A 15,880-nucleotide genomic window follows, 5' to 3' on the forward strand; every position below is an offset into this window, starting at 1 on the left:
CTTTACTGTTTGCAGATGAATTCACTTCTTTTTAACCCAGTTAGTAAGCCATGTATTAAGGTGTATACCTAGAAGTGCATGTTAGTATGACAGATGTATGTATGCATGCTCCCCTCAGGTTGTCAGTACAGTAGTTGCACAGCATCCTTCTCTCCTAGAGCAAAGTCAGCTTGACTGCATCTACTTAGATACTGTGTTTCAACTGTAATGATATAAAGACACAATGACTTCAGAGTTGTAGTGCATGTGGTGGTGACATCACTGAACCTACTATTCTAACTCTTATGGTAGTATCTCACGCAACAAGTGCTTCAATCATTCATTCCACTTTATGTGGGGAAAAATGTCCTAAATGCATGCTTCCTTTGTGTACTTGTGTGGCATACGCATTTACAGTTATATAGCTATCAATTTGGTCAGACTAGAGAAAGCATTAAACCTATTTGTTTCAGCCATCATTTGTAACAGATTAATTAGCACAATAAGACCATCATGCTCCACAGACCCTCAACCTTTATTTTTTGTGGGGGGGGGGGGTGGATGACAAATAGCACCAATAAACTGATGGCAATATTTAAACTTGGTACTTTTTTTCTGGTAACTGAAAACTAAAGTGCTTGTCTCAGGGAAGCAAATAGAAAACAAATTTCTGTCAGCAGATAATAAGAGTTCTAAGAACTGCTAACTAATATAGTCCCAAGAAGTGTACCATTAAGTAGAATAATATTAAATTGCCTTATGACTACAAACCTATTAAGATATATTAGCCTTATTTATGTTTACAAATGACTACTCCGTAAGTGCCAACAAAAACATATGCTTTAAATGTTTCAACCCCAACTCTGAGTTCCTAATCCTTGAACTGTATTCTATTTTATTATGTCTGTTAAAATGTCATGGCATTTTTGCCTCAAGAGATTAAGGTTATAAGAAACTAACAAGCTTAATTTTGTATTCCCAAGTTTAATTCCTTTAGTTTCCAGCAGTCTACATTGTGACAATGATTATGTTGCTTAAACAACAATACTCCTGGGGTGTATCTGAAAAAAGGACAGCTGTGCTTAGTGGGTTTATCTGAGTAACAAATGAATAGCATAAAATATCAAATAAAAAGGCAGAAAATAATGTGGAAAACAGTGCAGCAGAACTACGGATTTTAGTCAACCCTGTGAACCAGAAATCATTTGTATTTTTGTTTTATTCTGAAACATTTTCAGGTGAGTCCTCACAGAAATAGTGTATAGATTAAGGAGTTCTAAAGTTATAGAAGTGAATGATCACATCTTATCTTAAACAAAAATAAGAAGTCATTAGGGAATGTCAAGTTGCAACATAAACATCTGTTTCACACCTCTGTGTTTGCACATGCATACTGCAAATCAATGTACTGTAAATAACAGACCCATCTCAGCCATTATGTGGCATATCACTGTGGGCACAACCCTACCCAACCATTGATCCACCAATCTGAGGTTCCCATGTTTAGCTACCCAAAATATCATTTATCCCTATATTCTAGCCAGTCTTCTAAAAGTAACACACATCTAGGTGTGGCACCCTCACTTCATACTGGCCCAATATTAGCAATATTACTGATGTTACTACAGTTGTCAAGTGTACATACAATCTAAGCAATTTGTTTCAGAAATGTGTACAAATATAAGGAAAATTGTTCCTTAACTTAAAAAAAAGAAATAAATCAGTTTACAGTTAGTCCAACATGTAGCCAGATTGCTGGAAACTCATCAAATAATACTCAAAGCTTCATACTCCAAAGCACCACATAGCCAGATATATATTAACTAACTTAGCCACTCACAATACCGAAACATTGATCATCATACATATTACTTAAACAATAAAAATACTAAAATATATTCAAAGACAAGAATCTTTTTCAGCTTGTCCCAAAATGTCAAGCAAAAGAACTGCAGACCTTCCTATCAAAAATCTGTTAGATCAATTGTATGTATCAACATAACCATATGTACAAATAGTTCATACACAAAACATAACAGATGTCATGCACAGTATCATACAAGATGACACAAAGTGTAAGACAGATGAGATATAGCTAGATAGATGAGAGGAGAGTACATTATACCATAACAGTTTTCGAAGCATAAAGATCGAAACTTACTGGATTCTGGATTGTTCCATAACTGTTACAGTTAGCAAGCTATGTGAAGAATTCAAATTAAAATTTAAATTGTGTATCGTCACTACAAACCTTAACTGTTGAAAGATTTTTTGCCTCTATATGGTATAAGCCCCCCTTTGAAAGGATATTATTGTCACTGTATCATCATGAGCACTGTACTACCAAAATTAAGTGCTGAATGGCAAGAGGGTTTCTAAGTGTCACTATTTTCATTAGAATTTTATATTTGTATATAAAGGTGAGGTTGGGCAATTATTTTCTGGGATCTCTGACGGTTTCCCTTATTTATGCCAAACAAAATGGCTATTTATAAACTTGCCGAATAGAATCGATTTTTTCCTAGAATGAGTCAGCAAATTTGCCAAAGCCAGAAAGCAATAATATTTTTCGGGAGTTTTTTACAAAATTTGACTGGCAATGGACTTCCAAGATGGTTGCACATTGAGTAACAGCTTAATTTCTGATCTCCCAATGTGAAAACAGAAATTCAAAAAAGACAGCCAGTGAATTTGTCTTTTTGGATAAATTTCAGTTATTGGTTATTAAGTGCACTCCCCAGATGCCAAACAAAGAAGAAATTCAGAGAACCTGAAAGAAAACCAATCACAAAAGATGAGGAGAAAACACTAGCTGCTAAGAATCCTGCAGCTGTTCAGCAAAAAGCAGTTCAAGCTCCAGCTTTGGTGCAAGATATGACTTCCAGTAATCTAGAGTGAGAAACATGTCAAATGTGCTCAGAGCTGCTTAAAATAAATGAAACACTGAAGGAGTATATCAACTCAAATAACAAAAAGGCTGGAAAAATATAAGAAGGTTTAAATGGATATTTAGAGGAGCTGATAAAACTGGAAAAATCAGAGGTTGGAATGAAAAAAAAGCTGGCTGTCTGAGTATGAGACTGCTCAAGAAGAGATGTTTCAGAAAATTGTAGAATTACAGGACAGAGCACATAGGGAAAACCTGAGATTTTCTGCTGTACCAGAGAAACTGGAAGGAACACACTGTATTAATCTTATGAAAGCACCAATATCCATCTGGACTGGTATTCCACAGCAGGAGTTGTTAATTGAAAGGGCACATCATATGTATGCTCCAAACCTGGCTATGAGAAAACAACCTAGACTTTTAATAGTAAAGATGCAATCCTACCAGCAGAAAGACTTGATTCTGACAAAACTGGGGCAAAAGGACAAAGCACTAAAAGTTGTAGGCAGCATACCTCTCAACCTGTAAATATCAAAAATCTGGACAAGGCCCACCAGGTATATTTAACTGGGGCATTACACACACACACACACACACACACACACACACACACACACACACACACACACACACACACACACCACCATCAAAACCTGCCCTGTTGACACAGCTGGCTTAGAATTTTTTTTTTTTTAACAGGCAAGTTTGCATTGTGATGAAAACAGATCTCATAAATATTGCTCTCAGTCCTGCAGGCATTTAAATCCTATGTACTCTATCCAAAAGCATCTTTTGCGGGATGTCAGTCCACTTATGTGCTATCATAAAACTCTTACAGCCATTACTTTCCACTCCTTCTGAAATGTTGATGAATCTTAGATTTTTACATACTTCTCTATTTCCACTAGCTTCTCCTTCACTTTCCTCTGGAATTCCTACCTCTGCAAACCACTTTACATGATCATCTACTTTCATTTCTTTCTTTTCATTCAACTGGGGTGATAAGGTTGGTTCTATTTCTTTCTATCTTTTGACAATCTAATTAGCATAGTCTATTAAGAAGTCATTCACCTTCTTGACCTCACTGTAGACTTTGTGTAGTCTTTCCTGTATTTCTGACATCTCCATCTTTCCTTCTGTCTCCAGCTCTGCATTCAGTTTACACGGATCTCCCTTCTTTGTGGAATAACCTGTCATTTCTAGTTCCATTTCTTCATCTTTTGGACATCACCTCAATTGCTCTTTCTCCTTGATTCAGTCATGGATTCTAGACCAGCTCTGCTTTACTATTCAGATATTACACTATACACTCTACTATGCAAATCAAAGATCATACAGCATTTTCTAATTAAAATTCAAACCTGAGAAGGAGGGAGGTGAGAAACCGCAGTTCTTCAGCTAGGCACCATAACCTGAAGTTCTGTAGCTAGGAGTTGTGCAGGTCTAAAGAACACTATAAAATTCCTCTTGACAAGTAAGGACTTAGTGAGTGCACAAGGATTATCCCAGATTTTTAGTCTGGTAAAAACAGATTGAGGCCACTTAAGCCAGAAGAGACTGAAGGCTTTTAGGCTTTTTTGACACTAAAGAATATGGAGTAATACCTAGACCACATCTGGTTCAGTGGGAACCTTTGGATGACTCCTTTTATGTGAAAGTTCTCCTACTGCCACTCTCTTCTAATGGGGTAGAACATCAGGAAGGGAAGACATGGTTAGGGTTGGGAGAGAAAGGGGATTGATTATAGACCCTTTGGATACCATGTCTAACATCAGTCTGTTGCATGTGATGATTTCCCACACTGAAATATGGAGGGACAGAATGCTCCAAAGTGCTCTCCAAAATGCAGCAATCCACCAAACTCAGCTTGCTATAGCCTCCTGGACAGAAGGACTGCAAAAACCCACACACTGGTGTGAATTCCTTCTGTCAGGTTGGCAAATGCTACAGTGTCCAAATTATTTTTTTCTTACCTGTTTATAATGAGGTTGCTGGCCACAATCTGAACCACATCCAATGCAATTCTATCCTTGAAAATGAGGCAATGGAGAGCAAAGAACACATTTTTCCTCCAGCTTCTCCTGAACTAATGGCCTGAACAAGGTGGAAAGGGATAACATCGAGGAATTTCCTGCAAAGTTTGTTAGCCAAAGTCAGGTGGAGAAGCATACAACAATTCCAGTGCCTGATGCCCTCACAGCACCATCAGCTGCATTGCGGGGAAGGTGCATGGTAAATGTACTCATGATGAAAAGAGCTGATGCCACAGTGGAGATCCTCATGGCAGTTCTGACCCCCTTGAAGTCAGTGTTCCACTCTCATGGAGTCCATTGTCTCCATCAGGAATTGAACCACAGGAAGTGCTCCACCATTCCCACCTGGAGGAAAGGCAAGTTGGCAAAGTTATGTCACTCCTCAACTCCCCTATACCACACCAGCTCCAACGGGTGCTTGTACCACTAATCAAACTGGGGTCAAAGAGGCTATTAAGCAGGGCTTTAGTCCTCTAAGCCAACTGAGCTGGGTTATATTTCTTATATTGTACTGCTACACAACTTACAAACAAAACTCAGCATTTCAATCAAAAGTGCATTACAAAGTCACATACACATTAGACTGAGTACTAAACATAAATAAAAAGAATCAGCAGCTTATTTGCATCGCTTTGCAGTGTATAAGCACTTTATAGAAAGGGCTTGAACCTTCAACATATTCAACTTGCTATTAACACTCTGTAAGACCAAAATCAAAATGAGGGGGACCAATCAATGTTTTTATTTTATAAAACTATCACTCATTTGTTAACTGACTTGGAACGCTTGAGGAAAAGGGAAAGAGTTAAGGAGCACAGCCAACGTTTTGCATGCATGGTGCTTTATTTAATCGCTTAATTCTAACCATTCCAGTGGTAGATGACACGTGATTACTGAACAGAAGATTTTACTATGCTTCCCGAGTTAACAGCCAGTATAAAAATAATCATACGATTAAAATAAATTCCATTACAAAGCATAGCCTCCCATTTATTTCCACTCCTAAAGTTAATAAAAAAAAAAACACTTGTTTTAGCATGACAAAGCACAACTAATGACAGCGAAATGCCACATGTCCAAACTATACCATATACTTATTTTTAAAGCAAGGAATCTGTTAATGAGTTTGCACTATTTTGTATTTCAAAACTGTAGAAACCTTCAAAATGGCATAAATACAGAAGTAAAGGACACCAGTGTGACAAAAGACAGATTTTGAAGTTTTTCAGAAGAAAGCTAACTTTCAAATTACATACAGGCACTTCACACTGACAGAAGTTTAGCCAGCACTCCATCCCTACACACACACACACACACACACACACACACACACACACACACACACACACACACACACACACACACACACACCTTACCTCCATCATCCAGTTGTTTCTTTCCTTAAACGAGCAAGCAGCAGCAGAGTAATAAATCCAAATCAGCAGTTTCCCGGTCACGAATCCTTCCAGCAGGAGAATAAATCCAGCAAAATAAATAAAATCTAAGCTAAGTTCCCACTCGTGAATCCATTAATCAGTTCCTGCTTGCGTTTGCCGGAAATAAGCTGAATTCCGATTGGTTGACAGATCTGATGTCATCACACACATGATGACATCAGCGAGACCGCAAATTTTAAAAAAATGTTTGAAACAAATCGGAAATGAAGGGGTGCCACTCGGGAATCGTGGCACTCCATTATTTAACCCCAAAACTCATTTTTTACCGAGTAATTCGGTACGGTTTGGAGATATGGTAGGCAGTAGTGTATTTGTGGAAAATAATTACTTGCTGTACACCAAGAGGAGTAAATTTATTCCAGCAATCACAGATTGTCGAGAAGCAGGTATGAGATTCACGCTACTGTACCTAGCTATGTTCAGAATATTTTTTCCTGGAGGGTCAAAGCCATTTTTTGATGCAAAGCATGCTAATGAGGAAATACAAAAGTCTGTGCAATAAAAAGTGGGCCAATAAACAGAAGGGGATTCTACTTCTTATTCTTCTGATGATAAAGCTCAAAGAGAGACTATGACAGTGAAACCTTTTCCAGTGTTCCAAAGAAAAAATACTTCAGAGTCAGAAAATGCACAAGAGTTGACTAGATGAACCAGGAATACATTGAAAATGAACCAGAGACTGGATTTGGGAGATTGTTGCTTGTCCGGTCAGGATAAAACAGATGAACAGTTGTGGGTTCAGTTCAAGCAGCTTTGTTATATACAAACACATCAGAATTGAGGCTTAGTAACTTAAACTTAAATCAACTTATAAACAGACTGACTACTGCGCCCATACATGTTAACACTCTGGCTGTTCTCTCAAAAGGGCACTGCTGCCTGCACATGCTCTCTATTTATATGCAAGTGCCCTCACTTTGCAGTGCTTCTTAAAGTTACAACACACACTCTGTTCTACATCCTCCCTCTTTGAGAAATAGGTCAACTGAAAATGGCAACATTCATTGACATTCAGTTATACAGAAACGATCCTTTGACATGTAGTTATACAGAACTAATTCTTTGTCATGCAATCATACAGAACTAAATGCAAATAAAACAGTCATGTCCAGGTTGCTGTGTATTTTATACTAGGTCTAGAAATATGACCTGATCATGTGACATAAAAATTAGAACTGGGTCTAGCAACAGGGACTGTCTTTAAGGAATGTGAACTTTAGGGACATCTGGGACATCATTAGGAATAGGAATAGGTGTTGAGACATGTTCTTCAACAGGAACATCATCTGGGTTGCTCAGAGATCTGGAGTCTGCATCACAAGTACAATTCTGCGATATTGATTCAGACACCAGAAGAAGATGCCTGCAATTTCCTCTGTATTCTATACCCTCATATTCCACTAAGTAGGGTCTCGGCTTGGCACATGTACCTCTCACCTCACCAATTCAATCAAAACCTTTCACCGTTTGCATCCTCACTATCTCTCCTTTTTTCAATGGATGAAAAAATTTGCCCATTTTATCATAGCTGGACTTCTGAAAGGATTGCTTTTTAAATAGTTGGGCTTTGATTGCTCTGGTGTTTTTAGCATTAGGCATCAACAAACTGGAACTGATAGGCAAGGTTGTTCTTGTTTGCCTAGACAGAAGTCTCTGAGCAGGCGAATCAAATAAGTTGTCACGGGGTATATTTCTGAGATTAAGCAAATTGAAGAAAACATTGGCATTATCACACTTTGACCACTCTAGTAACTGTTTTGCACTTTTTACTGCATGCTTAGCCAGGCTGTTTGACTGTGAATATTCTGGACTGCTAGTAATATGGATAAAGTCCCACTCTTTTGCAAATTTCTGAAATAACTAATTGGTAAACTGGGTACCATTGTCAGAAATAACTTTGTGTGGACTACCATGCACTGAGAAGTGACATTTCAACTTAGTAATAACAGCACTGGACTTTAGGTTAGGTAGCAGATCAGTCTCAAACCAGTTCAAATAAGAGTGTACCAACATTAAGTAATTCTGATTGCTCCACTCAAATAATGTCAGTGGCTACTGTTGACCAAGGTAGTTCAGGAATGTGGCTTACCTGAAGTGGCTCTTTTTGCAAATCATACTGAACAAGAAGAAAACACTTTATCAATGTCTTTTGACAGAGAAGGCCAAAATACTAGTCCTCCTGCCCTTCTTTTGGTGGCTTCAGAACCTGGGTGGCCACAATACAAAATCCAGATGTACTCATGTTGTTAGGAAGTAGAAACGACAACTTTAGGACACTTGAAAATGATACCATCTTCCATCAACATCTCACCTCTGTAAGGAAAATACAGTTGCACTTCTATTGGCACACAAGATTGCTTCGATGGCCATCCAACATTGATGAAGTGGTTGAGCTTTTGCAAAACGGGATCAGTTTTTGTATGATCTCTTAGCTCATCAAGTCTTGTGGTAGAAAAATTATGCACCTCCATGACATCAAAGTCCAAATTCTCTGCATCAAGCTTTTCTTCGGTATTTCTGGGTGATCTAGATAAGGTATCAGCCAGATAAAGATGTTTGCTGTTTGTATAGACCATTTTGAAGTTGTACTTTTGTAAACTGAGCATCATTCTTTGTAGTCTTGCTGGAGCTGTATGAATAGGCTTCTTTAAAATAGTGACTAGAGATTGATGATCGGTCTCAATCTGGATAGCTCGGCCATAAATATAATCATGGATCTTTGAACATTCGAACACAATTGCCAAAAGTTCCTTCTCAATTTGAACATACTGCATCTCAGTTTGAGTAAGAGTTCTAGGTGCATAGGCTACTGGTCTGCCCTCTTGAAGAATAACTGCACCAAGACCAAACTTTGAAGCATCACAGGAAAGAGTCACTGGTTTGTGGGCATCATAGTTTCTTAACATAGGTAGATTGACAGTTTTTTGTTTCAGGTCATTAAATGCTCTCTGGTGTTCTTCCAACCATGACCAGACAACATTTTTGCATGTCATCTCTCTTAAAGGTGCTGATAATTCACTGAAGTCTGGTATAAATTTGCCCAAATAATTAACCATACCAAGGAAACGCTGTAAGGCTTGGACATTGTCTGGAGCTGGCATCTCAAGAATGGCTGTTTGTTTGGAAGAGTCTGGTCATAAGCCTGTACTGGTAAATAAATGACCTACATATGTAACTTCTGGTAGCCTGAATTTACATTTTAGAGGATTGAGCTTTAGATTCACTTCATGCGCTCTTTCTAGAACTTTCCTGAGGTTTTTGTCATGCTCTGCTTCACCATTGCCTCCAACTAGTAAATCCTCCACTATTATAGTACACGGATAACCTGAAAAAAATTTTTGCATGCTGAAAGACTTCATTGGCAGAACTTATTCCAAAAGGCATTTTGAGACATCTGTATCTACCAAATGGGGTATTGAATATAGTCAGTAGTGAAGATATGCGATCAAGCATTACTTGCCAGAATGAACTCTTTGCATCTAAGACAGAAAAAACAGTGGCATTTGCCATGAGGTTAGCAACCTCCTTGACTGTACACATAGGATGGTGGGGCCTCTTTAATGCTTTGTTTAAGTCTCTTGGGTCAATATATATATTCTGATTTCATCTGAGCTTTTCATATGAGCAACTACAATGGAAGATACCCATTCACTCAACTCTGTGACTGGAGAAATCACACCTTGTTGCGCCATTTTATCTAACTGAACCTTGAATTTGTCCTGCATAGGTATCAGAACTTTTCTCACTGGTCTGACCACTGGACTGACCTCTGGGTCTAACTTCATGGAGTACACAACTGGTAGTTTGCCTAGCTTGTCTTTGAAAATATCAGCATACCCTGAGAAAATAGCATTGGTGAAACTGGAACTAAGACGTGTTTACATGATGGACTTCTGTGGTAAAAGAAAGCAGTTTCATTCTTAAACTGTCTCTGAGACCTAATAATGACTGCACAGGTATTCTGACTACATAAAATAGTAATCTGTAACTGTTCCCAGCTGAATAGCATAAAAGCACTACTGAGCCTTCAGTCTGAATCTCTTCACCTCCATATGCAACAAGCTTTGCACAATTGGCCAAATTAAGTTGTTCACCAGCTTTTACTCCTGCAAAGGTTTCTGCTGACATAACATTGCTCTTTAAACCAGTGCCTACTTTGAGCTCTGTGGGTTTACCATTGATCAGGACAGTACAAAACACTTCATTTTTTACCAATGAATCTACTGCATTAACCTTTTCACCAACCACTGATACACCATCTACATAGAAAGTAGAGTTGCAGCTTTCTGTATGATCAACTTGCTTTTTCAAGTGACCTTTCTTAATAAATGAATGATATTTGCTTGATTTAAAAAACATTTGAAAGTGGTTTCCTTTTTTATATTTGTGGCATTGCTGACCAAATGCTAAGCACTTCTCACTTTTAGACTCATGACTGACGCCACAATTATGACAGTTAATAATAAGACTTGACTTGGATTTTTCTGTCTCACCCTTATACTGCGCTGAGCATGTCAGTTTTACTCAGCCAATCTTAGAACTTGCTGGAAAGTTACGGGTTCTCCATGGGAATCCTGCAGAGATTGCAGTTGCTATATGCTTAGGCCTGTTTCTGTTAGTCACATGCTGCATGCTGTCTACATTTGTTCTAAAGTCTGCTGAAACCATGCTGTTATCACTTGTAAGCATATTTGTGTCCCTTTCTGTAAGCTCATGTATTTGACAAATCTCTATAGCTTTGTTCAGTGTTAAATCACTGTCACAAAGCAAAATCTTTCTCACAGCAGCATTATTAACACCACACACAAGCCTGTCCTTTTTCAACTTGTCAAATCACCAAACTTGCACATTTTAGCCTTGTTTCTCAAGTCAGTAAAATAAGCTGCAAAGGGTTCTCCTGGCTTTTGGTCCCTTGTATAAAATAGGTGCCTCTCCAATGTAACATTTGTCTGGGGGGTACACATTTCTCTAAATTTATGTTTCAAGCACTCAGGGTCCTCCCTTGATTCAGCTTGTAGAACAATATGGTGGTTTTCCCCCTCTCCTACATATACTGCTGGTGCATACATAAATGAACACTCTCTTTCAATAGCTTCTGACCCTGCTAAGTTAAGCAAAACAAATGCCCTCATATGTGCATCTTTGTCAGAAAAAGCCACTTGTATGAAAACATCATATTCTTGCTCAAACACTCTTCAATGCTCTACAATATCATGATCAAACACAAATGGACTGGTCTGCAAAATGTCACTGCCATATCAACAATCAGTAATAAAGACCCTTGGAATTATGTACAAACATACACACATATATGTCAGAAGTTTATGCCAGAACTTCTAATTATGCCCAATAGCACAACAGACATTTTGAAATAACTGCACTTTGCAAAATAAGTTTCCAGAGCACAAGAACACTTTGAAATCACTGTACTTTGTGAAACCACTCCTTATCATTGTAAGAAACACTTCAAAATGACTGCACTTTGGGAATGAACTGTACACAGCATACAAAACTTCTCGAAATGGTTGTACTTTGTGAAATAACTCTGTACAGAGTGAGAAACACTTTGAAATGACTGCAATCTGTAAATAAAATATACACAGGACAACAAACTTTTCAAAATGACTGTATTCTGACTGCACTTAGCAAAATAACTGCACTTTGCACACAGTAAACTCTTCAAAATAATTGTACTGTAATAAAGCACACACTGCAAACACATCACACACTCAGATATTTCAAACAACTCTAGTTATGCTCTGAATAGCTTTAGTCAATGCAAAATAGTAGCCCATATCAAAACATGGTCATTTACTAAAAACATGCAGTCGTCTTGCTTTTTTTATGCTTATTTTGCCCTTTTATTGTACTCGTTATGCCCATTTGATCTCTTATCAAGCTCATTATACTTTTCTTGTGCTTGTTTTACTTTTAACATGCTCATTTTACTTTTAACATGCTCATTATGCAAATTGGACGTAACTCTGAACATATTCATAAGTATTTTCATAATTCTATCAAATATCTTGATTCATCTATTTTGTTTAATCAATAATGTGTTTGTGCCTTTTGTTTGAGTAATGCATTTTGTTCTACTTGTTTGATTAATAATGCATCTTGTGCTTTGCAAATGCTTCATATTGTTTTCTTTACAAAATAAATAATTTATACGTGTTTTGGTTACCTGTATTTCATTTCTGGCTTTTTTAATTGTTTGAGCACTGTATCACCCAACCTGCTCAATGTGCATTCACCGTTAAATCTGCACATCATGGGCTGAAGAAGCTGCATTCTCAATCTCACTTCTGACACCATGTCATTCATCTGGTCAGAATAACACAGATGAACAGTTATGGGTTCAGTTCAAGCAGCTTTATTATATACAAACACATCAAAATTGAGGTTTAGTAACTTAAACTTAAATAAACTTATAAACAGACTGACTACCGTGTTCATACATGTTAACACTATGGCTGTTCTCTCAAAATAGCACTGCTGACTGCATGTGCTCTCTATTTATATGCACATGCCGTCACTTTGAAATGCTTCTTAAAGTTGCAACACATGCTTTGTTCTACAGAGATCAACAAGAAGAAAAACAGCAACTCAGAAATTAATGATCAAACATGGGGTTGCAAAGCATCAATTACATTTGTGAAGTATGATGGAACAAAAAAATGGAAATATAGGACTTTTCTGACTTTGCTAAATTTGTAGGGGACTCCAAAGCATATGCCCTACTTCATGTCACTAACGTTTAGAAGAATATTAAGGAGAGGGTTAAGGGAAAGAGGAACGAAAGAGGTAACTAGGTAATACAAATTTTGTTCTTAACAGTATTTCTATAAAACATCATATACTGCATGCTATAAAGTAAAGATTTTGCAGTTATTTTTGTGTGTAGCATGGATAGTAAAATAAACTGGTGCCCCCTTTTCACTCTTCTTTTTTTCTTTGTGTTCAGTTTAAAAAATGTAGGTACAGCAATGTAGAAAGAGAAGAAAGCCTGGACAAAAGAGCACGATATAAGTAAAACTGATATGCTTTGCCTTACTTTTGCATAGGGAGATGGCTGGTTAAGACCCTTTCCTTGATCTAATAACAACTTTTAAGGGGAAGCAAGCAAATAAAAGAAAACTGAATATAATGAAAGGTTTTCCTATGGCAAATAAATGTTCACAGTGCAACATGAGAAGCTTGTAGTGGAAGGCAATTGTGTATCTGGTTCTCATGTTTCTGTAGAGATAAGCTTATAAGGGCAATAAAAACAGAATACTTCTTTCTTTCAATGACTAGGAAACAATGTTTTCTGAAAGCATTCAAGTTATTTTGTGCACCTCAGAGAGGAATAAAGATAAGACAAAAACAGACATCACTTAGTGAAAGCAGAAACACAGGCTGTACCATGTGTTTTGGCATGGATAACCTTCATTATATGTTGCTTCAAGCCTGAGTGTGGCTATCAGTCTGAGAGAATTGTTCCTATGAGGAGGGTTAAACTTCATTATTTGAAGGTATCATAGTTTTCTGTGTTTATATTATATTAATGGGTTTTGAGGGTATTCTGGAGGTGTGTTATTTGAGATTTTTCATTACAGCAAAAAAATCTTGTAAGATATGACATAGCTTCAAGTGGATATGACAAGAAACAACTGTATAAAAGATCAACCTGTCAAACATTATGCATGTAATACAAAAACTGAAACTAGACATTAAACAATGCTATTATACAAAACAAGTAGGAATAATAACTTCTTATCATAATGGCAACACTTTCCATATTATCATTAAGTGCAAATGGTCTTGCATACATTTACAAAAAAGAAATAGTAGTGAACTATATTAAAATGCAGGGTGCAAATAGCTGTGCTACAGGAGACACATTTGGAAACAATTGAGCATATTAAGGATTTCAGAATGGTTATTCAGCTGAATATCTGGTGCAAAAGAATAAGGGAATACTTATATTAATTGTGAGAGAAGCTCCAATAGTGAAAGAAGGGGTGAAAAATATAATAATAGTAGAGCTGTAGTACTAAGGGGCTACTGGCAAGGGAGGAGGATTACACTGGCATGTATTTACATTCCACCTAAAACTGCTACAATGGAACTTAAGAAAAGTCTGGGAGAAATAATCAGCTTTCAGTAGGGAATATTACTTATAGATAGGGACTGGAATTTGATTTGCAACAGTGAGGATGTATCTGGGGATATAGAACAGAAAATATAACAAAAGAGGGTAGATTTTTAAATAAATTTATGAAAACATTAGGTATGGAAGATACAAATTCAGTACTAGGAGTTTGGAGAGAATTTACATATTATTCTCCAAGGTACAAAAACTGGGCTAGGCTAGAAAGAAATTACATTTAACAGGAACATGTGCATTTAATTGAACATTTTGGCATGCATTCAATAACTATTTCAGATTATGCATCAATTATAACTAAATAAATAATTAAATAAAAATGAGACACTAGCACTTCTTCACCTATCTGTTAAATAGAGAGGAAATTAAGGAATGGGTAGTGAAAATTATTCATGAGTTATTGTGGAAGATATACATTTCTTCTGAAAATATAGCTAGGGATTGGGATAAAATTAAATTGGAATTTAAAAATAGGTTGGAAACAAAAGAAAAAAAGAGAGAGATGGTTAAGAAGCAACCATAGTTATTTAGAGGGACTGACAATGGTTAAAGTATTGCAGAATGGTGCAATCTGACAAAAAAGAAGAGATGCAATTGCAGAGTGCTAAATAGAAAATAAGGGACTACCTCAATGGCTTAAGGAGCCTATAACAAGGAATATAACCAAAGATCTTGTAGAGGTATTGGAAATATTTTGGCAGTTTAATGAAAATCTGTATAAAGCAGAGAAATGTGGAAATCAAGAAAATGTACAAATGGAAATGTTTATGGAAGAATTAAATATTCCAAGGTTAAAGGTAGATGAGGCTATGAGATAGGATAGGAGGAGATGAGATAAAGTGGTGATGTATAACCAAATCTACAGGAAAGCCTCCATGAACAGATGATATTCTTATGGAAGTCTGGAAGCTAGGAGGAAAGAAACTGGTAAATATTTGAAAGGTTTTGTCTAACAGTATTTTAAGTGGAAGTGAATAAACAACATTCTGGAAGACAGTTGTGGTGGCTGTAAAACCTAAAGACAGTAAAGACACATCTGATGGAGGCCTGTTTCAATTTTAAACCATGATTATAATGTGTTTATGTCTATAATGGCTAAAAGAATTGCAAAAGTGACAGCAAAAAATGATAGATGACAAGTGTGGTTTTGTGGAAGGGAGGCAAACATTTGGCAACATTAACAGAACAATGATGATCTAGATGGAAGCAGACAGTAAGGAAATGCCACTGTTGTTGGTGGGTGTTGATGCAGAGAAAGCATTCAATAGAGTAAGCTGGGATTTTCTAAGTAGGGCAATGGACACATTTGCATTCCCTGATAAAACTATAAGGTTGATTAGGAGGATATATGAAGGATCAGAGGTGAAACTTAAAG

At 37.0% G+C, this 15,880-nt stretch overlaps 1 protein-coding gene across 1 annotated transcript in view; it reads left to right on the plus strand.

Moving 5' to 3' along the window:
• LOC122809193 (G protein-activated inward rectifier potassium channel 4-like) overlaps nt 1–15,880 on the plus strand; it is a 572,406-nt gene that overhangs the window by 31,665 nt on the left and 524,861 nt on the right. The window lies entirely within an intron of this gene.

Source organism: Protopterus annectens, chromosome 8.part0, assembly GCF_019279795.1.
Source record: "Protopterus annectens isolate FY-2018-M chromosome 8.part0, PAN1.0, whole genome shotgun sequence".
Taxonomy (NCBI): Eukaryota; Metazoa; Chordata; order Ceratodontiformes; family Protopteridae; genus Protopterus; species Protopterus annectens.